We start from the raw sequence: 25,470 nt of genomic DNA, 5'->3' as shown, positions 1-25,470 counted from the left end.
TGTTTCAAACGTAGATTAAGATATCATTTACTAGGGGAGGGAAGAGATATTTCATCACTGGTATTGTTTAGAATTGCTGGTGCATGGTAATAATGAAAAAGCAAACTGACTCTTAGTTCATTTTATTACTGTTTTAAATTCCCTACAATAATGCCTTCTTTACTGCCTATATACACTCTTACCATCAGTCTTTGGGATGCAAATGAATTGCACAATTGTGTCAAAGGATTCAAGTGGTGGTCAGAATTAATTTTCTTGGTTATAAACCACATTTATAGTAGCCCCTTTTAGAGTCTGTGAAGGAAGTCAACAGGCTTTGTTAGCAGAAAACATCTTAGTCCAATTTCAAAAATCTGTGTTTTTTTTCCTATTAATAAAATTTTTGTCATAGTATAATATACATAAGAAGCACATATTATGTAGCTTGCTGAATTTTCACAGGCAGAGCACACTCATGGAATGGATGTCTCTGGTTAAATGAATCATGGGGTAGAGAACCTTCCAGGATTTAGTCACTTGAGTTTATCATTTCAGGATCCTGCCTAGAAGAACACAGAGCTTGGTTTCCCAGACTCTCTGCTTCAGATTAAATTCTCAGTCTTTCCCCAACAAGAGGTTCTAAACCATCCTCACCTCTTTCTCCTGAGCTCTAGATCTGTGTGGACCACAGAGGCAGATGAGTCTAGGCACATTAGCTTACCTACACTGCACCTGAAACCAAATGCTTTTTTCTACTCCTAGCTAAAACACGGGCTTCCCAGATGGCACAGTGGTAGAAATTGCCTGCCAGCGCGGGAGAAGTGAGAGATGCAGGCTTGATCCCTGGGTTGGGAAGATCCTCTGGATTAGGAAATGGCAACCCACTCCAGTATTCTTGCCTGGAAGATTCCATGGACAGAAGCACCTAGAGGGCTGCAGTCCATGGGGTCACAAACAGTCAAACATGACTGAGCTACTGAGTGGGCACACACACACACACACACACACACACACACCCCAAGGGGAAACTCAGCCTTTGCTCCCCCAACTCCCCTTATCCCCTTCAGTCAAACTCAAGTCTGGTCAATTTCACTTCCCCTCTCCTCTGATCCCTTCTGCTCTCCCCTGGTCCTTTCCACTATCACCTCTCACCTGGATGCCCACAACCCCCAACGTGTCTCCTTGCCTCCAAGCCTTTCCCCAAACCTGTCTTCACTTATATCCTTAGGCATCTTTCTCAACTGTGAATCTGATTATTTCACCCTTCTAATTTAAAAAAATATATATTTATTTACTTGGCTTCCTAATGGGTCTCAGCTGCAGTACAAGGGATCTTCCGTCTTCACTGTGGCGTGTGAGATCTAGTTCCCTGACCTGGGATCAAACCTGGATCCCCTGTTTCAGGAGCATGGAGTATTAACCCTTGAAACCACCAGGGATGTCCCTCATCCGTCTATTGAAACCCTGTGCAAATCTTTGCAATACCTGCAGATTCAAATCTATCAAAACTCTTGAACATGTTCAGGAAGCTCATTTGAGACCTGGTTCCTGCTTAACTCCAGCTTCAAATGTCTCTCCCATGCCAGAGGCAAGGAGAGCCAGAAATCCAGTCTAGCCAAACATCTTTCTATTTGTGGAATAAATTGTGCTCTCTCTCCCTTTATTTGGTTTTTTAAAAGTATATATAACAGTACTATTGGGAAATAACTCATATACAATACAATTCACACGTTTAAATTATATAATTCAATGATCTGTAGTATCATCATAGAATTATGCAGTCATCACCACAGTCAATTTTAGAAAGATCTCATCACTCCAGAAAGAAATCCAGTATCCATTAGCAATCACTGCCCATTTCTTTTCAACCCCCTTGGCCTTAGACAGACAGTGATTTACTTTCTGCCTCTATATATTTGCCTGTTCTGGACGTTTTATACAAATGGGACCATCCAATTTGTGGCCTTTTTAACCTCCTTTTTTTACTTAGCTTAGTATTTTCAAGATTTATCCATGTTGTACCATCTATCAGTACTTCATTCCTTTATATTACTGAATAGTATACCATTGTATTAGTAGGCCATATTTTATCCATTTATCAGTTGATTGACACTTGAATTGTTCCCACTTTTTGACTGTTATGAATAAAGCTGCTGTGAACATTCATGTACAGATTTTTGTGTGGATACATGTTTCCATTTCTCTTGAGTGAATTGCAAGGTTTTACAGTAATTATATGTTTTTTTAAATTTTTATTTTTACTTTATTTTGCTTTACAATACTGTATTGGTTTTGCCATACATTGACATGAATCAGCCACGGGTGTACATGAGTTCCCAATCCTGAACCCCCCTCCCACCTCCCGGTAATTATGTTTAAACTTCTGAAGAACTACCAGACTGTTTTCCAAAGCTAGGGTACCATTTTGCATTCCCCTCAGCAGTATGAGTTTCAATTTCTCCATATCATCTACACTTATTATCTGTCTTTTTCATTATAGCCTATCTGTGTATGCTCAGTCGCTCAGTTGTGTCCTATTCTTTGTGACCCCATGGACTGTAGCCCACCAGGCTCTGCTGTCCATGAAATTCTCTAGGCAAGAATACTGGAGTCGGTAGACATTCCCCTCTCCAGAGGATCTTCCCAATACAGGAATGGAACCCAGGTCTCCTGCATTGCAGGCAGACTCTTTACTGTCTGACCCACCAGAGACTGATCTAGTGAGCGTAAAGCAATATATCGTTGTGATTTTGCATTTCACTTCCCTGATGACTAGTGATACTAAGGATCGTTTCATGTGCTTTGTTGGCCATTTATGTTTCTTCTTCAGTGGAGAAGACAGAGGAGAAGATAGAAGATAGAAATAGAATAAGTTTCTATTCAGATGCTTTGGCCGTTTTTAAATGAGTTATTTGTCTTTTATTTATTGGCTTGTAAATTTTTTAATGTATTCTGGATACAAGCCCCTTATCAGATACATGATTAGCAAATATTTATATAAACGTAGAAGACTTGGGGGAACAAATACACTGGCTCTTAATTCAGTGCCAAGGTGAGTCCCAACATAGCAGGCACACTCTCAGAAGAGGGCAGGAGTAGTCAGGAGGCATCTTAAAGGAAAGAGGCACCTTGAAGAATGGGTAGGCTGTAGGTGGGCAAAGAAAAACTTTTGCAGTGCTGAACTTTTTATCATTGAATAATAAGATAAATCTTACAACTTATTCTCCACTATTTATTGAGGACCTACCTTATGCCCAGCACTCTTCTAGAAAATAAAGGTAAATAATATAGTTCTTCTCCCTCAAGGTGTTTACAGTCCAGTGGGCAAGAAAGACACATAAACAAATATCAATATTTGCAATTCAAAGTACTAAGTGTAATCACAAGCATCACAGAAGTACAGGATACGGAAGTTAGTCCTTTTTTAAAAAAAAGTGAAGTATGGTTGATTTACAGTATTATGTTAGTTTCAGGTATACAACATATTGCTTCAATATTTTTATAGATTTGTTGTTGTTCAGTCACTCAGTCATGTCTGACTCTTTGTGACCCCATGGACTGCAGCACACTAGGCTTCCCTGACCTTCACCATCTTCTGAAGCTTGTTCAAACTCATATCCATTGAGTCAGTGATGCCATCCAACCGTCTCATCCTCTGTCACCCACTTCTCCTGTCTTCCATCTTTCCCAGCATCAGGGTCTTTTCTAATGAGTCAGCTCTTCACATCAGGTGGCCACAGTATTGGAGCTCAGCTTCAGCATCAGTCCTTCCAGTGAATATTCAGGACTGAATTCCTTTAGGATTGACTGGTTTGATCTCCTTGCAGTCCAAGGGACCCTCAAGAGTCTTCTCCAACACCACAGTTTGAAAGCATTAATTCTTCAGTCCTCAGCCTTCTTTATGATCCAACTCTCACATCCATACATGATTACTGGAAAAACCATAGCCTTGATTAGACGGACCTTTGTTGGCAAAGTAATGTCTCTGCTTTTTAATATGCTGTCTAGGTTTACCATAGCCTTTCTTCCAAGGAGCAAGAGTCTTCTAATTTTATGGCTGCAATCACCATCTGCAGTGATTTTGGAGCCAAGAAAAGAAACTCTGTCATTGTTTCCATTCTTTCCTTATTTGCCATGATGTGATGGGACCAGATGCCATGATCTTAGTTTTTTGAATGTTGAGTTTTAAGGCAGCTTTTCCCTCTCCTCTTTCACCTTCCTATAGAGGCTCTTTAGTTCCTCTTCACTTTCTGCCTTAAGGGTGATGTTGTATGCATATCTGAGGTTATTGATATTTCTCCTCTGACAATCTTGATTCCAACTGGGGCCTCATCCAGCCTGGCATTTTGCATGATGTACTCTGCACAAAAGTTAAATAAGCAGGGTGACAATATACAGCCTTGTCATACACCTTTCCCAGTTTTGAACCAGTTTGTTGTTCTATGTCCTGTTCTAACTGTTGCTTCTTGACCTGCATACAGGTTTCTCAGGAGGCAGGTAAGGTGGTCTGGTATTCCCATCTCTTGAAGAGTTTTCCAGTTTGTTGTGATCCACACAGTCAAAGGCTTTAGCATAGTCAATGAAGCATGAGTGGATGCTTTTTTCTGGAATTCTCTTGCTTTTTTTTATGAGCCAATGGATGTTGGTAATTTGATCTCTGGTTCTTCTGCCTTTTCTAAATCCAACTTATAGGTTACATACCATATAAAATTATTATAAAATATTGCCTATATTTCTTGTGCTGTATAATATATTCTTATACCTTATTTATTTTATACACAGTAGTCATAATCATCTTAGATTTTCTGATGATTTGTTAAATCAGGGAGTCAATCTGGAATCTTTGGATAGAATTCAAGGATTATTCATTTGGATGATTTTTTAAAAATACATCTTTATTTTTAATACATGAAATTGAAATTTAGCATTATCTTTATTTATGAGTGTAAGAAATAAACCGGGCTTCCCAGGTGTCTCAGTGGTAAAGAATCTGCCTACCAAAGGAGTCGTGGTTTCGACCCCTGGATCAGGAAAATCCCTGGAGGAAGAAAGGAAAACATACTCCAGTATTCTTGCCTGGAAAATCCCATGGACAGAGGAGGCTAGTGAGCTATAGTCCACGGGGTTGCAAAAGAGTCAAACATGACTTGGCGACTAAACAACAACAACAAGGAACAAATATACTAGTATTTGCCACAGCTATGAGTTTGTCATAATAAAAATCACAGGTATTTAAATATTTTATTAAGTGTTGTTGTGGATCTTGGGGCATTATTTATGCCTATCACTACATCAAAATCATGGTAGTCATTAGACCCACCACTAGATCTTGTTATTTAATGTGCTAATAAATAAGCAATATGTTATTATAGCTAAATTTGACCTACTAAAATTTTTATTGTTATATTTTAATATAGTTGGTTTCCTTGGTAATCCTATGTATTTATTTTATGTACTTATAAACTGAGAAGAGGTTTATGAGCTTAATCAACTGCCAAAGTGTAGATGGCACAAAAAATGTTAAAAACCCTTTCTTAAATAATTCTTAATTGAGGCTGAACAGTCTACTGAGCCTGGAAGACCAACAGACAAATAAGTAAATAGTTTCAATATAATGGTAAATATATAACAGAGGTCTGGTTTCAGTACAAAGAGCAAAGTGAAGAAGGGCTAAATCAGAGAGGGCTACAGGTGACATTTGAGCTGACCCTTGAAAGATGAATAAAGTTGAAGAGACCTTTGTTCATCTGGTCCAACTCTGTGTCCAGTCCCTGAGTCACCTCTACAGCATTCCATGAAATGGAATCCAGACTCTACCTGAAACTCTTGAACTTGGAGACATGCATCCAGATATTGGCTGAAGCTGAAGGTAGAGGAATGAGGAGGAGAGAAATAGGGCAGATGGAGCCACTAGGCAAAGGGCAAGCATGCATTTATGAAGTCAAAGGAAGACAATATGGAAGGGAAGGAGAAGTAAGACCCCAAGGCCTGTGGGTTGGGGGTCTCACAGAGTGAAAGACCCTAGACTTGGGAATCAGTCAAATCTAGATTCCCCACTCTGTATTACTTTAGAGTACTATTTAATCTCTTTGAGCCTCTGTTTTTTCACATGTAAATATGAATTAATACCTGTATTTCAGGGTCATGGGGATCAAGTGATGGAGCATATGGAAAACTACCCAGCACAGAGTAAGCAATTGATAACAATCAGAGCCTCTTCCCTTCAGTTAGCCCAAAGCCAGCCTTCCTAACCTCTTCCCTTGGGTGAGGAGTGGACCTTGATTACTCAATGTCTGGACCCAGTAATAATGACTAGATTTTTTAAACTTCCTACTGTGTGCTTGACCTTGTGCTAGCATTGTCTCTTTTGCTCCTTACAATAACCTATGAAGTTGGAAATCTCTATTTTACAGGTGAAGAGACCAAAGCTCAGAGACATTGAGTGATGTCATTTGCCCAAGGTCTTACAGCAAGAAGTGGTAAAACTGGAATTTAAACCCAGACTGGGCAGATACTAAAGTCTCTGCTGTGCGTTATGCTGCTTCTAGGAAGACAGCTGGGCATCACTTTGTTAGGTAGACATTTAATTCATGCCTATCAACATTTGACCAAAGCTCAAGAATGCTGTACTTGAATAAATGATGCCTATAAACACCAAAATAAACAAAAGCAAAAGAGCAAACCAGTAGATTGGACAAGTGAAAATCCTTAAAAAGAAGGTCATCTAAATAAACAGTTGTGATAATAACTATAATCTCTTGGGCACTGGAGAATATCATCATTGTTCCCAGACAGCCGAAGGCAACAATTATAATAAGACTTTAGATTCTACGGTTCTTCCTTAGGGCTGTGATTAAAGTCACCTCATAACCTGTCCTTACTGATATTAAGCATGGAGATCCCAATCACAGAAACTAATATTTGTATGGTGCTTACAGTTTAGTAAACATTCTTATTTACAGGATATCTGCTGACACTTATAACCCTGGGAGATGTATAGGGTCAGGGTTATTTGTATTCTCAGAATAGGAGAGAGGCTCAGAGAAGCAAGGTAACTTGCCCAAGGTCAATGAGCAAGTAAAAAAACAGTGAAAGTGAAGTCGCGAAGTCGTGTCCAACTCTTTGTGACCCCATGGACTGGAGCCTACCAGCCTCCTCTGTCCATGGGATTTTCCAGGCAAGAGTACTAGAGTGGATTGCCGTTTCCTTCTCCAGGGGATCTTCCTGACCCAGGGATCAAACCTGGGTCTCCCGCATTGTAGACAGACGCTTTACCGTCTGAGCCACCAGAAGCATGATTTAAATCCCATCTTCTGGCCCCTTTCCTAGATCTTTTTCCACCTGCACTGGTGTTTCCATCCACAGTCCAAATTAGAGAGGAGACTGAGGCTCTTTGGAAGCAAACTTCTAGACTCCTGGGGACTGTGTAAATTTTGGCATTCAGTTCAGTTCAGTCACTCAGTCGTGTCCGACTCTTTGCGACCCCATGAATCGCAGCACACTGGGCCTCCCTGTCCATCACCATCTCCCAGAGTTCACTCAAACTCATGTCCATCGAGTCAGTGATGCCATCCAGCCATCTCATCTTCTGTTGTCCCCTTCTCCTCCTGCCCCCAATCCCTCCCAGCATCAGGGTCTTTTCCAATGAGTCAATCCTTCACATGAGGTGGCCAAAGTACTGGTTTCAGCTTTAGCATCATTCCTTCCAAAGAACACCCAGGACTATTCTCCTTTAGAATAGACTGGTTGGATCTCCTTGCAGTCCAAGGGACTCTCAAGAGTCTTCTCCAACACCACAGTTCAAAAGCATCAATTCTTCAGCGCTCAGCTTTCTTCACAGTCCAACTCTCACATCCATACATAACTACTGGAAAAACCATAGCCTTGACTAGATGGACCTTTGTTAGCAAAGTAATGTCTCTGCTTTTGAATATGCTATCTAAGTTGGTCATAACTTTCCTTCCAAGGAGTAAGCGTCTTTTAATTTCATGGCTGCAATCACCATCTGCAGTGATTTTGGAGCCCCCAAAAATAAAGTCTGACACTGTTTCCCATCTATTTCCCATGAAGTGATGGGACCAGATGCCATGATCTTAGTTTTCTGAATGTTGAGCTTTAAGCCAACTTTTTCACTCTCCTCTTTCACTTTCATCAAGAGGCTTTTTAGTTCCTCTTCACTTTCTGCCATAAAGGTGGTGTCATCTGCTGGTCGATAGCTTGGAAGGAAATAGAAGATAATATTAATGATAAAAGCAAAAATCTAGCATATCTTGAAATAACTGCTTAATTGAGATGTGTCATATACCATAAAATTCACCCTTTGGAAATGTACAGTTCATTGGTTTGTAGCATATTCGCAAAGTTTTCAACCATCACCACTATCCAGAACATCTTCTAAGGGGGAAGAGGGACTGGAGGTTGAATTAGTTATCGAAGGCCAATGATTTAATCAACATGCCTATGTAATGAAGCCTCCACAAAATCCCCAAAAGATATGGTTAGAGAGCGTCTGAGTTGGTGAACATGTGAAGGTTCTGGGAGAGTGGTAAGCTCAGAAAAGGCATGAAAGCTCTGCACCCTTTCCCACAAACCTTGCCCTAGGCATCTCTTCCACCTAGTTGTTCCTAAGTTGCATTCTTTTATAATAAGCAGGAAAATCTATCAAGTAAAATGTTTTCCTGGCTTCTGTGAGCCATTCTGGCAAATTAATCTAACCCAAGGAAAAGGTTATGGTAACCTTGGACCTATAACCAGTTGGTCAGAAGCACAGATAACAACCAGGACAAGCCACTGGCATCTGGAGTAGGGGGAAGATTAGTGTCTAAACCTTTAACCTGTATAACCTGACACTATCTCTAGGTAGATAGTGTCAGAATTGAGTTAAACCGAAGGATACCCAGCCAGTGTCCCAAAATTGTTTGGTGTGGCGAAGCCCCCACACATGTTTGGTGACCTGAAATGTCAGGAGTAGTGTGGTGATAGTGTGGGAGTAAGGAGACACACAGCAAGAATGTGTTTTTTTGGTCACACTTTCTTAATTTCATTTTTAGGCCATTTATTGCTAATGTTTAGAAGTACAATTGATTTTGTATCTTATATCCTGCAACCTTGTTGAACACATTAGTTCTAATGATTTTTATTAGATTGGATTCTTTAGGATTTTTTAGATATATGATCATGTCATCTGCAAGAAAAGACATTTTTATTTTCTGTCTTGAATCCCTTCTTCTTCTTTTTTTTTCCGCTAGCTTGCTTAGTTTTCCTGGCTAGCACCTCCACTACAGTGTTCCATAGAATTGTCAGGAGCACTTGCCTTTTTCCTAATCTTAGGGAAAAGTTTTCAGTATCTCATCCTTAAGTATATTTCCTGTGGATTTTTCATAGAAGGACTTTTGTAGATTGAAAACATTCCCTTCTGTTCTTAGTTTGCTGAGTATTTTTGTCATGAAAGCACATTAGATTTTGGCACATGCTTTTTCTGCATCTATTGAGGTAATTATGTAGCTTTTGTCTTTTATTCCATGGAATGTTGTAGTATACTAATTGATTTTCATATGTTAAGCCACTTTCGTGTTCTTGGGATAAATCTTACTCGATACAGTACATTATACTTTTTATGTTGCTGACTCACTTTTCCATCTATATTTAAGGGACATTGGCTATAGCTTTCTTTTCCTGCAATGTCTGTCTGGTTTCAATATCAGTGTCATAATAGCTTCATTGAATGAGTATTCCCTCTTTTTCTATTTTTTGAGGGGAGAGTTTGTGAATCATTTGTGCTAATTCTTCTTTAAGGATTTGTTAGAATTCACCAGTGAAGTCATCTAGACCTCAGCTTTTGTGTGGGAAGTTTTTTAAAATTAATATTTAATATCTATTTATATAATTTCTTTATTCTTCAGTTTAAATAATTTGTAAGTTTCTAGGAAGTTGTTCATTTTGCCTGTGTTATCTACTTTGTTGACATACAATTGTTTATAGTATTTCCTTTTCATCCTTTGTATTCTGTAAGGTTGGTAGTGATGCCTTTTTATTCATGATTTTAGTAATTTGAGTATTTTTTTCTTGGTCAGTCTAGCTTAAGTTTTGTCAGTTTTGTTGATCTTCAAAGAACCAAACTTTTCATTTCATTGGTTTTTTCTAATGCTTCTTAAATTCTATTTTTCATTAATTTCCACTGTAGTTTACATTATTATAAAATGTACTTGTTTGCCTCTAGTAACACTTTTTGTCTTAAAGTCTATTTGCCTGATATTAGTATAACTATTCCAACTCTTTTTAGGTACCGTTGGTGCATTATATCTTTTTCCATCCTTTCACTTTCAACCTATTTGTGTCTTTGAATGTAAAGTATGTCTTTTGTTGATAGCATATAGTTGGATTGAGGTTTTCCATCCATTTTTCCAACCTCTGCTCTTTTATTGGAGTTTTAGTCCGTTCACATTCAAGTAATTACTGATAAGCTAGGGTTTCATTTGTCATTTTGTTATTTCTTTCAGTATGCCTTGTGGATTTTTTGCTCCCCTGTGTCTTCATTAATGCCTTCTTTTGTGTTAAATAGATATTTTCTAGCATAAAACCTTTCCTTGCCTGCTCTCTCTCTCTCTCTCTCTCTCTGAAAGAAGACAGACAGGGGAGAGGGACATGGGTTGAGAAAGAGAAGAAGAGAGAGAAAGACAGAAATACATGGACATAAACACATTTACATTCATATATGTGTGTGTGTGTTTTTACTTATTTTTTCTTCGTGGTTGGCCTGAGGATACCAAGATCTTAACTTAAAACAACCTAGTTTGAATTAACACCCTTCATTTTTATAGCACAGTCTCATTTACATTTTTTCATTTAATTCTCAGGAAGGAGAAAGTGGAAATCTGGGCTGGAAACTCTTTCTCTAACATGGCCTAAGTACCTGCTGGGAGCAATGTTACTCACACAAAATGCTTCTTTGCGGACAAATTATAGCCCAATGAAAGAGCTCCCTTTCCTTTTTATGTATGTATGCATATATTTATGGCTGGGTCAGGTCTTAGTTTCAGCCTGTGGGATCTTCATTGGGACACGCAGGCTCTCTAGTTGAGGTGAGCAAGCTCAGTGGTTGTGGTGAATGGGCTTAGTTGCCCTGTGTCACATGGGATCATAGTTCCTGACCAGGGATCAAACCCACATCCCTTGCTTTGGAAGGTGGATTCTTAACCACCAGACCATCAGGAAAGTCCCAAGCAATCCCTTTCTGATTTCCAGAGTATAGATTTTCAGGGTGATCAGAACACCTTTATATGGAGTTTCTAACTTCCACAGTGCATTCACACACATCACTGATTCTCAAAATATGGTCTGAGGACCCCTGAGTTTTCCTGAAATGCTTTCAGGGATTCTCAAAGACAAAATTAGTTTCATAATAATACCAAGATGTTATTTACCTTTCTTAGCTTTTATCCTTTCACATGAGTGCAGTAGAAATTTATGGAGGTTACATGACATGTAATATCATACCAGACTGAATGGGGAAGCAGGTACAAGAATTTACCATATCTATTAAGTCGGGCATTAACGAGATTTACAAAACTGCAAATCCATGATATCCTTCTCTCTAAGTTGCTTTTGATAATATAGTGATATCTCATAACATATGTCCTTTATTTTGTCATATAATGGTTTATTATTAGTAATTTTAAATAAGTTAAGTTTTTAAATTTCCCGGTACTAATTTATAGTATGATAAATATTGATAGATATAATACATTTAAACAAAGGCTTCTTTGGGTTCTTGATAAATATTAAGAGTATAAAGGGGCCTAAAACCAAAACTTTCCGAGAGTTGCTAACACAACTCACTTAACCATCGCAACGTGTGGAAAATGAGACAGATTCAGCCTCTTACCACTATGGGTCTTTGGATGAGCAAACAGAGGCTATAGACCTGGGAGTGTATTTGAAAGGACCTGCTTTGATGGGAAAGCAGCTGATGATTCTAAGGCCAGAACCAAACCAGTTAACTGAAATGACTGAATTGACACAAGACGGGAGATTTAAGCTCTTGATGGCCATTTACGCAGCTGACTTCTCCCAGGCTTTGTATATACTGTTTTCACCTTGGCGTCCGTGATTCCATGTTCCTGGTTTTGCTAATGGTTCCCTTTCTTCAACCTGTCCCTCAACTATTGCTATGACCCAACATTCTGTCTCAGCCTCCTTTCCACCTCCCTTTCTCTTCTCCCTGGATGAGCCCACCCATCACTACATAAGATGAGTCCCAAATGTGTCTTCTCTAACTTAGATCTATCTCTTGAATTTCAAAGCTAAGTACTGAATGTGTCTACCTGGATACCCTTAGATGTTCTAAACTCATATACTCCATATTCTCGAATCACCAGAAATTCAATGTATTGTACAGGTAATGTGACAGTGAACAAGATATAGTTCCTGTTCTGAAGGAAACAGCAGTCTAGTAGAGATGATTAGTGTGTCCAAAACCAACTTCTGTATTTTTAGGCCTTGTTATTATCATAACACTGGCCCAGTTACCCAAGACTCCTCCTTCTTCCCCATCCCCTCCATCCAGTAAGTCATCAGGTTTTAAGCATTCTATATCTGTAATGTCTTTCCAGTCTTCACTTCTCTCCATCTCTACGGCAACTCCCTAAGTTGAAGCATTCCTGGTCTCTCTTATGCACTGGTAGTAATCTCATAGCCACTCTCTTGGCCCCCTGTCTCATCCCCATAAAATTTACACTGTACACTACTGCCTGAGTGATCTTTTCATAACCTCAAATCTGCTGTCCTTCCTACCGTGCTAAACCTCTTCAATGACTTCTCTTCCCTGTACTATAAAATCTGAACTCATTAGCCTTGTAAGTTTCTCCAGGAACTGACTTTTACTTCATTTCCTATCTCTCCTCTGAACATATCCATGACATTTCAAATGATGTTTCTGATAGCAAGAATGTCCTCCCTAATCATCTTGTCATCCTTTGTGACCCTCCTGAAGTATCTTCCCTGTTAAAATTTTTATGACCTTCCAAGAAGTCTTAGTCTGCCACTATATCTTGTATAGGTCTCTTTTCATTACAGTATTTACCATGCTGTATTGTAACTTTTATTCCCACAGTTATCTCCTTCTCTGGACAGAACACTCTGATGGCCAGAACTTTGTCTTATTCACCTTGGTATCACCCATCCTCTCCCAGTGCCTGGCAGACTTGTTGTTCAGTCACTCAGTCAAGTCCAACTCTTTGCAAACCCATGGACTACAGCATGCCAGGTTTCCCTATCCTTCACTGTCTCCTGGAGTTTGCTCAAACTCATGTCCATTGAATTGGTGATGCCATCCAACCATCTAATCTTCTGTCATCCCCTTCCCCTCCTGCCCTCCATCTTTCCCAGCATCAGTATCTTTTCCAAAGGGTTGTCTCTTCGCATCAGGTGGCCAAAGTATTGGAGCTTCAGCTTCAGCATCAGACCTTCCAATGAATATTCAGGACCGATTTCCTTTAGGATGGACTGGTTGGATCTCCTTGCAGTCCAAGGGACTCTCAAGAGTCTTCTCCAGTATTACAGTTTAAAAGCATCAATTCTTCACTGCTCAGCCTTCTTTATGGTCCAACTCTCACATTCATACATGCTACTGGAAAAACCATATCCTGGCAGAGAGTGGGTATTAAATAAATATTTACTGATTTAACGTTAATGATATACAAAATATGGATCAAGTCCAAACTTCTTCCCATTTTCCACCCAATCACCCAAACCCAAAACATGGATGTCTCTATTAATAGAGACCACTCTTCCTTTTACCCTTCTCAAGGTCATCAAGTCCAACTTATTTTCTTTCTGTAAAATGGCACCCCATTCCAGTACTCTTGCCTGGAAAATCCATGGACAGAGGAGCCTTGCAGGCTACAGTCCACAGGGTCGCTAAGAGTCAGACATGACTGAGTGACTTCACTTTCACTTTTTACTTTCATGCATTGGAGAAGGAAATGGCAACCCACTCCAGTGTTCTTGCCTGAGAATCCCAGGGACGGAAAAGCCTGATGGGCTGCCGTCTATGGGGTCGCACAGAGTCGGACACAACTGAAGCGACTTAGCAGCGGCAGCAGCAGCAGCAGCAATCTCTCTCCAATATGTCAGTTGCCCTCTGTTACCATCTTTAGAGAAGTCCTCTATCCTTTATGAACACTGTACCCGTATTTTCAACTTCAAAAATTGGGACATGGAATTTTCATGACTTCTCTAAATATGAGGTATTTTGAGAAACAGATGTAAATCATAAATATTTGAAATTCTTTAAATGTTTCAGTGATTTCCAGGGATAGCAATACAGAATATTTGAAATCATAATGTTATGAAGAATTCAGTTTGGGCGGTCATTTAGCCTTGATTATAAGGTACTTAGGCCTCTGTTTTAAGAGTCTCCAACCTTAAGCTATTTATCATCTGAGTGACAAAGGACAAATGCAGAGTCAGGAATAACTAAAAATACAATATTGTAAGTACCAAATAAGAGGGGAAGTTATTGGGAAGAGAAATACAGAGGGGATGTGACCTGAGCTGGGCTTTAAGATCATTGTAACAGAGGCGTACCAGCTCACATCTAAAAGTGCACATGTGGAAACACCCCAACTCCAATTCCTACTGATAGAGCTGAACTTGTCTAGCAGCTGAGGTTGACTGGCCTGACTGGAGAAAGCTAATGCACGAATAGTTCTTCTTTGAGCAATCTGAGATCTATAGCTCGGTCTAGTATAGAAAGTTAAGCTACGTCAGTTAGAGTCCCTTCTGGAATCTGAAATTGGTAAATCAAAACGGGAGATACGACAACACAGGCAATTGCTGAAAGACTTGCCTTAGGTACTAGCTTCAGATAAAGGTGGGGCTGGAGAGTTCAGAGCTAGTCAGAGCCATGTGTAAGCCAAAATTAGGAGGAAATAGAAAATAGGAGCAGACAGAACCAGCTGTCAGTAAAGGAGCCAGCACTCAAGGTCAGTGGCAATGGCAGAGGAAAAGAAAGACCCTGCCGCCGAGACAAGAGACGTAGATAGGCTGAAACCACCTTGGAACTTAAAGTCTCGTCCCCTGATGTCCAAAGCTTTGTGTAGTCTTACAGTCACTCCTTAACCTTTTTTCCCTGGTGATTTTTTGGAATGCTGTTCTTTGTAACCTGAGCGCTAAACTGAAATAGATTCAATCAAGCAAAATGGAGGAGAAGAGAATTCCAGGAGCCCAGCTCAGTATGGATGGCACACAGACTGACTTTCTCATGGACTACTCAGGGAAGCCTGGAAAGGGATTTTTTTTTTTTTTTTTAGGTGGGAGATAAGTGACTAGAACACCTTCAGTTTGAAATAAGTGAAACTGGTATTTGCCAAATGAATGAATGCATGATTGTAGGTTAGGGCAGAAAGTACATAATTTGAAATAGCAGGGACCAGGACTCTATACTTGATACCATCGGCATTCAGTTCAGTTCAGTTCAGTCGCTCAGTCGTGTCCGACTCTTTGCGACCCCATGAATCGCAGCACGCCAGGCCTCCCTGTCCATCACCAACTCCCGGAGTTCACCCAGACTCATGTCCATCGAGTCGGTGATGCCATCCAGCCATCTCATCCTCTGTCGTCCCCTTCTCCTCCTGTCCCCAATCCCTCCCAGCATCAGAGTCTTTTCCAGTGAGTCAACTCTTCGCATGAGGTGGCCAAAGTACTGGAGTTTCAGCAGGCATTAGGAAACCTCAAAAGTTGGGAACAGGAAAAAGATACCATTGGTACAGTGTTTGAAAAATCTCGAAGGTCTTCGAAGACATTCCATTTGCCAACATTGCAGCATGCATGTCCCAGGCCTACCATGATGGATTGAGCATGTATGGGCAACATGTGTCTAAGAGAAGAACAGGAAAGCAGTCAGTGGCAAGGAAGCAGCACTATCCATTATGATGGCCTGACGGAGGCGTCCACTCAGACAGCCTAGAAGCTAAGAAAAAGGCCCAAGCTGTGAAAAATGCTGCCTCTCTTCCTAACGAACTGGCAATAGCCATAAGACCAGGGAATGTGACCTCTGTGCAAACCCATGCATGCACAGCTCTAAATGGGCCCATTATGGCAGGGTCTGCTGGGCTTCCATGCACTTCCATGTAGAACCCAGATGTTAGCTGTCGTCTCATCCTCTCAACCAGGCTTCTGCAGCAGCTGTCTGTTTCACACCACATCAACATGAACTCAGATCTCAGCTGCTCTTTAAATGCGCCCCTCTGACCCAAATCTGTTCATATCCCATTAATGAACAGCAGAAAATCTCCTGATAGTTTTCCTGAGGAAATATACACTGCACACCCCACAGCAAACAATTAAAAAGAAGACACAATCAGACATGATGTTCTGAAAAGCCATCCTTTGCTGGACAACCACCAGGGATCCCTTTTTCAGCACATCCCCCGGTCTAACCTCCAGGATCCTCTTTATCCTTTAGATTCCTCCTGCTCTGTTATACAAGGTCATTCTGCTCACTCTAGCTCTATTCCCAAATTTGCATAGCACATAAAACAAATTTGCACAACAAAGCCCAAAACACAGCTTTGATAAATAAACCGTGGCCCACTACAGTTCACAGGACCCACCTTCCTCAAAATGACAGCTGAGGTTATAAACAAAGCTATTGCTGTTACACACACACAGAGAGCAATAAGCATATGGATTAGTAGTTTCCAAAGTGGCACCAGCTGTCTTTCCTCAGCCCCATCACTTTGCTCCCTGGGCTTGTTTCTTATTTAATCTAGAGGACAATCTGGGTGAATTCCATCTGCAGCCCAGCTCTCAGTTTGGACTCTGTGTGAGAGTAAAGTGAAAAGACAGTGGAGGGTGAAGAAGCCAGCTATAGATACTATCTGTGTGTATGTGTTGGGGGTGGGGGGAGAGGTAGTAGGAGGGAGGAGAAAGGATAGGAAAATGGGGCAGGCAGGGTCGCAGTGGCAGGGAGAGTGAAGTGCAGGGCTGTCTCCCCCTCCAGCAGGCACGACACAGCCCAAATGCAGAGCACGGAGGAGAAATGGCTTTGTCTCGGCAGCCGCCCACGCCTTGACTGCATCAAGCCTCACTCTGGGCCCACAATGACTCTGTGGTGAAGGGGATGCAGCCTCCTGCAGGGGCCAGTAGTCTCAGGGAAAAGAAGAGCACAGCCGAAAGCGCACCCAGCTTTCCAATACGCTCTGCTCTCATCTGCTTTCTTTTTCAAATGCATTTTCTGGATGCCGTTTTCCTTCTAAGTTATCTATAGCTTCTCAGTTAGCCAGAAGGGGGCAGGGGGCGGAAATCCAACCACTGTGACAGCCAAGTGACCAGTTTCTGTGGGAACACCTATGGATGTCTACTGTACTGGGCAAGAACAGAACAAAGTGGCTTTTATCTCCAGCTTTCCAAAAGCCTTTGTGTGCTTCAGAAGCCGGTTATTATTGCATTATTAAAGCCCCAGTGAGCTGAGCCAAGGCACGGATACACTAGAGCTGTCCCAGGCAGCTTCAGCTAGTTCAGACTTATCCTGTGACCTAACCTTACTCCTGACGTCCCATCCATTGCATCCCAGCAGAGGGGGAGCAGCCAGGCCCTTAGAGAAGGTGCCTTAGGCTTCTAACCAAACTGGTCCGTTCGGTTTCCCATAATCATTTCGAGCCTAATCCATTTTGCCAATATTGTGTCTCTTAAAGCACCAGCAGTGTAAACTGGAGGAGAGACTGTTGCATAAGGACATGCATATCTGAAACCAGATTTTCCTGGGTTTCAGCCAGCAGGTTGCATAGGAGAGATTGGGAGATCAAAGTGTTTGGGTTTGTGAGTGTCACTGGGATGAGGGTTGGGGTGGGGACATGCGGGGGCATAGTTTGCTGAGAGCAGATGTGCTCCAGTTTGGTGCAGATTCCTAATCACAACACCTGTGAGCTTTGTCATCTGCCCCAGCCCCTGCTTTCACAGAGGAGAGGTAGCCCAGAGAGGCAAGGTGACTTGTCCAAGGTCGCACAGTGACTAAGTGTGCTGCTGAGATAGCCACAGCCTGGACATGTGCTAAGCACGCATGGTGTTCACGCTCCAGATCTGCAGGCACAGGTGCCCTTTCAGTGGCAGTGCCAGTTTCTCATTTGCATTTGGGCAGACAAGCCCTTAGAAGGCACAGACTGTCCATGTCCCTGGGCCTTGGGTGGCAAGCAGCAAGGCTCAGGCACGGGTAGGAGCTTATGTTTCTGGACAAATCCTTAAAAAAAAGATCAGTGTCACATCCTCCAGCCAGCTCCAGTGTGCTTATTTTCAAGTAAACGTGGCAAAAACAGACCAGCTGGAGAGGCTGCAGAACCAGAGGACAGCAGAGGGCTGCCATGGATGGTTGTAGAGTCCACACGCTGTACAAAGGGCCTGGATGAGGGGCTGAGCAGTGGCCAAAGTCCAGCCTGCGTGTATGTGCATGCTCAGTTGTGTCTGACTCTGCGACCCCATGGACTGTAGCCCACCAGGCTCCTCTGTCCATGGGATTTTTCAAGCAAGAATATTGAATGAGATGCCGGCTTCCAACTCCAAGGGGTCTTCCTGACCCAGGGATTGAACTCATGTCTCTTGTGTCTTCTGCATTGGCAGGCAGGTTCTTTACCACTGTACCACCTGGGAAGCCCCCAGATCCAGCCTGCCTTCCACCAACTGGGCATTGCCCTGGTACAATGCTCCTCATCTTTCACATCTCATGAAGACTTCCCCTTTGAGAAGAAAATCTTCCCTTTTTGCTGGTCCTTCTGTCCTTCCTTTCTACCTCATTCCTGTTCACTAAAGGTTTCACTTTCTTTTTAAATGTTTTTCAGAATCACTTGCTAAGCTGTAATCACCAAACTAGTGATGAGCCCTGCTCGCACTGCACTGTTTAAAGCCACTGAATCCCTCTTCAGACTACCTGTTCCACCTTCTGGACTTGGCCTTCCCATGATGCTTCTGGCCACCTTTGTTCATATGCTGCTTCCTCCAAGAAGCCTTCCCTGACCCTTATCCTTCCCCCTACACATCCCACCCTAGGAGTGAGGTTGATCCCCACAACATCCTAGGACAACCTTGGGGAGCTTTTGATACATTGTGGAATGGTCTGTTGATGGGCTCATCTTTTCCTTCCGCCTGCCCTGTCCCAGTATGGTAGCCATCAACCATGTGTGGCTAGTGAGCACTTAAACTGGGTCTGGTCTGAATCTGTAAGCTATATACCACATGCAAAATGTTCAGTGTGAAAAAAATAATGTGGAACATAGATAATTTTTATATGGATTACACGTTGAAATGACAATATGATAGATAAATTGAGTTAAATGGCTGATTAAAATTAATTTTACCTGCTTCTTTTTACTTTTTAATGGAACTCCTAGGAGAGTTTAAATTGCCTATATGACTTGCATTATATTTCTGCTGGACAGTGCTTCTTGGTCTATAGATCTCTAGGTCGGGGACCCTGTCTTATTTTTCTTTGTATCCCCGTTACCTAATGCAGACACACATTTGGATGCAGAGAACACAGCAATACAGTTGTCACTCATTGTCACTGTTGCTGCCTACCAGTCTGTCTCTATCAGGATGCTTTGTGTGCCCTGAGCAGAGACCATGCCCCACCTAGCATAGTGTTTGGCAAGAGGCAGATGCAGAAGAAATGTTATAGAATAAGGTAAAGGAAGTATTTTGTCCAAATATGTAACAAGGCTTTCTTTTAATTTAATCTTGTTTTTTAATTCCACTTGATGTGCTCACTTGGTGATGCGAGCTCAGTCACTCAGTTGTGTCCGACTCTTTGTGACCCCGTGGACTGTAGCCCGCCAGGCTCCTCTGTCCATGGGATTCTCCGGACAAGAATAGCGGAGCGGGTTGCCCCGCCCTCCTCCAGGGGATCTTCCCGACCCTGGGATCAAACCCGAGTCTCTCGCAATTCCTGCATTGCAGGTGGATTCTTCACCCACTGAACCACCTGGGAAGCCCATAGACGTGATACAGAAGCTTTGGAGATGGGAAAGAGCCTGGTAACTGCAAGATCCTGACTGGATCTTCCTGCGTTGACAGAGGACGTGAGCAGAGGAGGAACACAGCCTCAGCAAGGGCAGCTGTGGTCCCACAGCCAGCCCAGTGGTGTGTTAGAGGAGGAGCAACCTTCTTAAAAGTCCAGTGATTAGAAAAACCATACTGAGCGGTGCAAATAATCACAGGGCAAAGGTCATAGAATATAGAGATTCACATTCACAACAACATCACTTAATAGTTTAGCCTGTCCTCTTAGGTATGGACCCAGGTGATGGCAAATTTTAAAAATCTTTACATATCTTTTTTTTTGAAATCTTGTTCATTTAATTTTTTTGGCTGCACCATACAGCATGTGGGATCTTAATTCCCCAGCCAGGGATCAAACCCATGCTCCCTGCACTGGAAACGCAGTATCTTAACCACTGGATTGCTAGGGAAGTCTCTAAAAATCTTTACATATTTTTTGACTATAGAAATAAAAGCTTATTCACTGTTTAAAAAAAAATGTTTTTGAAGCCAAAACCTCATAATTATATAGGAATGTTTCAAGAGAAAAGTCAAAGTCCTCTGTGACCCACTCCACAGCAAAACTCAATAACCACTAATAACACATTGGTATTCTTCCTTCTAGGCGTTTCCATTGCAGATACTTTGCTTTGCTTTTGCTTTCTTTGTTGTTTTGTTTTTGGTTTTTTCCATAATGAAATTATATTCTAACTATTCTGCAACTTTCTTTTCAAATGTTAATGGTATAGTGTCCATATTTCTCATGCCAGTATATAAAAATCTGTCTGTTCTTTTTAGTCAGATTAGAGTGTTCCATTTATTCAAATAAACCCCTTGTCACTGGATATCAGTCACAAGGACACTTTTTTGCTCTTACAAATAAGCTGTAGCAAACATTCTCAGACATGTCTTGGCAACTTTTGTGTTTCTATTAGCACAAAAATAATTTCATTTATGTCCTAATGAAGATGGTCCTGCTAATCAAAATAGAATGACTGACATTGAAATTGAAAAACAAACAGATTGGGATGGGGGTGCAGGGAGGGGATGGTGATGGTACTGGTGGATTTTGGACTTGCTGTTAGTATTTTTGTAGTAATGAGGGGAAAATCTGTTTAGCATGCATCTCATTTTCTAGCTCGAATTCTAAAACTGTTCCTTTTAAATTTAATCTGAAAGCTCAGTTTTGGATCAGCCTGTGTGAAGTTCAAGAACATTCTCTTACTTATATCCCAGTTAGAACTGTAATTAGATACGTCCTTCGGCCTGGCATTCACTGGGTCAGCTTCCACTTTTTCCTATAGAAAGACTCATGGGTTCTTTAATTACATGGATAACTGTGGTTTGAAATTCAAAACAACAGTGTGTCTTTCATAATTCTCCTGAGAAAGAAAAATTCCAATGGTAAACAATGCCCTTAGGGTTTCATCTCCCCAACTGAGTGCATCTGGATGTCCCTCCTGGCTGTATTTTACATACTGATAATGCAGAAAAGTCACTGATCTCTCCTGGCCTGAGACATGGTGTTGTCGGGAATAACGTATGAATCATTACTGTCAGGATTACTGGTAGTGTATATAAAGCCCGAGAACAACATACAGGTTCAAAGTACAGGTTCAAGTATTATTTTCAATTGAAACTACTAGGATTAAATAGCAAATAAGAGATAAAAGTCAAAAGAATGAGAAGAAAAAAAGATCCAAGGATTATCGGTAGTCACTTTGGACGTTTTTATTGCAGCCACTTTGATACCTGTTTGCTACCATGCCAGGAAGTAGTTCAATGGAGGAAGCTCTAGCTGCCAAGTGCTATGTGAAGGATTTTACATTCATCATCCTACTTAATTTTCCCAACAGATTTGTGAGGGAAGTCATCTTCTCCCATTTTAGAGAAGGAAAAACTGAGACCCGTGTTTAATGTTTAAATGACTTTCTCAGATTTATCAGTGAAGTAAGTGGATAAACTGGTGTTAAAACTCAGAGCAGTTTGCCAGGCAAGGTATTCCGTGACTTGCCTTGGAGAACACAGAGAAATGGCTCATTAATTTTTAATTTGCTAATGATTGCTGTGAAGTCTGTGAAACCTGATCATTCTTGTAAGTAGGTTACATATCCCTCATATATTATTTGCATCATTTAATTATTTAATGCATCCTTTTTTCATAACAGGGCAAAGGCAAACTTCTATATAGCCACAAACTCTGCGTAAGTGGGATTCAAAGCAATTAAGTGTTATTGTTAAAACTCTACCACTACCTTCATTTCTATATATTTTCTACATTTTTTAAGCTGTCCTTATTTATGTGGTCCTGTTTTATCACCACCAAATTCTTAGAGGGTACACAGAGCAGGAATAATTATATCCATTTAACAGATTTGGAAACTGAAATGGAAAAAGGCTAAATCACTTTTCTATTGGTTTTAGTTGACTAGAAGCAGAAACAACTGGAATATGGCTCCTCTGATGCCCACTCCCCCATGAAGGTCAATGTGTAGTAGCAAACATCTAAGAGGGAGAGGCAGACACTGGTTAATGACTTACATTAGCCAAAAGCTCTAGGATTTCATGACAGTGTGCAACACAATGCCCGGGCAATGTGAAGATGTTTACTCACAGTTGGGGACAGATATGGAATTCATTTTATTTTAGTTTTTCAGTTTTTATTGATATAAAGTTGATTTACAATGTGTGTTAGTTACAGGTGTTCAGCAAAGGGATTCAGTTTTATATAAACAGATAGATCTGGGTGTATGTGCTCAGTCACATCCTACTCTTTGCAATCCTTTGGACTGTAGCCCACTAGGTTTCTCCTGTCTCTGGGATTCTCCAGGCAAGAGTACTAGAGTGAGTTGCCATTTCCTCCTCCAGGGGATCTTCCCAACCCAGGGATCGAAGTTGGGTCTCCTGCATTCCAAGCAGATTCTTAACCCGCTGTGCCATCAGGGAAGCCCTTGTGTGTGTGAGTGTGTGTGTGTGTGTTCTTTTTTGAGTCTTTTCCATTATAGGTTTATTACAAGATACTGAGTAGAGTTCCTGGAATTCATTTTAAATATTGGAGGAAAGGCAATCAAGACTAGACAGTCTCTGAAGGTCAGTGGAACATTGTCCAGAACCCCTTGCCAACCCCCATGCAGAGCTAAACGTTCTGGCTGAGCAGCCCTCAACCATCAGATAGCTCAGAGTCTGGAGAACAAGATAGGACATTTGTGCGCGGGGTGGCTGGCTGGCATTGGCTCCCGCTCCCTGACCTGACCTCCACTAGGTTCCCGAGATTAGGCAGTTTTTTTCTGGGCAGAGTTAGAGAGGCCACACGAAGGGGACTTGGATACTTCCTGCAACTGTGCATCTCAGCATACCTTTTCAGGGGCCTCCCTCTCTTCAAATATTGATGACTAGCTGCTTTGTCATAAAGGCCACACAGCCCCGCTGTCAAGGAAATGGGAGCTCCATCCCCCTTAAGCAGGCCCGCTCAGGCAAGAGCAGTGTTTCTAACAAGCGCTGCTCTTTCTCAGAGGGCAGCCTGGATGTTAGGACACGTCCCCGGTGCGGGAACAGGCCACTTTGGGATGAGTCGGGTGATTGGTTGTCTATACATGTATGTAGGCTTGTATTTATACTTGAAACCACAGAAACAAATGTTCTGAGCACATTTTCCACATGTAGGTGATATGTGACTTGCCTCTGGGCCTGAGCCTATCAGTGAGCTGAGGCCTGCTGCTGTCAGGACCATCTGGGGTGTATCCGGCCTAACTGTCCAATCGCTGTCCTCCATGACTCCATCAGGCCACCAGAGACACTTTAAGTGTCTCCAATCAAAATTTTAGCCCTCATGCACAGAAATAAAATCCAAGTGTAATGTGAGATTTGGAGTATCCAATTGGTGATTCTGGCTTTGAGTTTTAGTGGAGAACATCTTGATTTTATTATTTACCCACACATTGCTTTGTAAGGACTCTTCCTGTGCTGTGCCATGCTAAGTCACTTCAGTCATGTCCCGACTCTTTGCAACCCCATGGACTATAGCCCACCAGGCTCCTCTGTCCACGGGATTCTCCAGACAAGAGTACTGGAGTGGGTTGCCATGCCCTCCTCCAAGGGATATTCCTGATCCAGGGATAGAACCCATGTTTCCTGCAGCTCCTGTATTGTAAGCAGATTCTTTACTCCTGAATTACTGGGGAAGCCCCAAAGACTCTTCCTACCTAGAACTTAGTATGTCTGATAAAATTTTATCTTTTTGTGTTTCCGGTACACCTATGCCATTTCCTGGCCTTTGTTAACAGTAATTGACAGCTACCAGAGAGAAAGAAAGAAAAGGAATAGGAAAAGATAATTCATACTTAATGAATACCGTCTGAATGCCAGGATCTGTATAATGTATATGTCTTTTATATCTCCCTACAACCTTAAGAGGTCTGTATTAGAATCCTCGTTTTACAGGTGAATTAAGCGAGGCTCTTAAATATTATGCAATTCACCCACGTTTACACAGGAAGTAGACTCTGGCCTGCTCAACCCCAAGACCACCCATCTCTAAAGCTGACATTAGTGAGCCATATTTATGACATGGCTAATTTGTCAACTCTCAGGGCTCTTTGGCCCTGAGCAAATGAAATCCATCTGTATTTGTGGGCTGCTTAAATGTTCACAAGTCTGATATTTCACCACAGGAAGGCAGACTCATCAAATATTTTATGTAGTACCTGCAGGTAAAGACTAGTCAGGACTCTAAGACTATTCAGTTAATTGTCTTTCTAACTGTTTCTTAGCATTAATGCAACTTGGCCAGTGTTTCAGTAGCAGTATAAAGAATCTGGAAACTTAAACCAAAAACTTGCTCATCGTGATTGAAAGATAATCTCTGTCAGTTAATTTTGCTGTGCTCTACCTTCCTCATCTATAAAATGGGCACAGTGAATTATGCTGAAGATGTATTGAGACTGTGTGCCTAAAAGCTGTTTGAAACTATTATTCAGATATCTTGGCTTCTAAGAAATACAAGCAAAGTGTGAAATAGATGCACACGTGTATAGCAATAGCTGATATTCATTGGCTATTTATTGCACACAGGCACTGACTGACTTACAGTCATCTCAACACAGTACATATGAGATGAACACTCATATTCTCACCATTTTACAGATAGGAAAAATAGGCATAGAAAAGTAAAAAACTTTCCAAGTTCAGTAAATAAAAGTGGCAAGGGGAATGAAATTCTAACCCAGATGGTTTCTTTCCAGAGCCCATGTTACTAATCATTGTGTTATACTGCCTCCCACTTACTATAAAATGATACCTAAGACACTATAGAACCAATTAGGTTAATTATCAAGGGATAAACATTTGACCTACACTCTCTTGCTGAAAGATTCCAGTTCAAACTTGTCCCTTACTATGCTGACACCCTGGAACTTAAACCTCATTAGTCTCCCAGCACTACAAGGTCATGTCCCAGTTCTTAGT

This window comes from Oryx dammah, unplaced genomic scaffold (genome assembly GCF_014754425.2).
Source record: "Oryx dammah isolate SB20612 unplaced genomic scaffold, SCBI_Odam_1.1 HiC_scaffold_28, whole genome shotgun sequence".
NCBI classification, from domain to species: Eukaryota; Metazoa; Chordata; class Mammalia; order Artiodactyla; family Bovidae; genus Oryx; species Oryx dammah.
The sequence above is the reverse complement of the archived record's forward strand: the minus strand, read 5'-3'. Positions refer to the sequence as shown.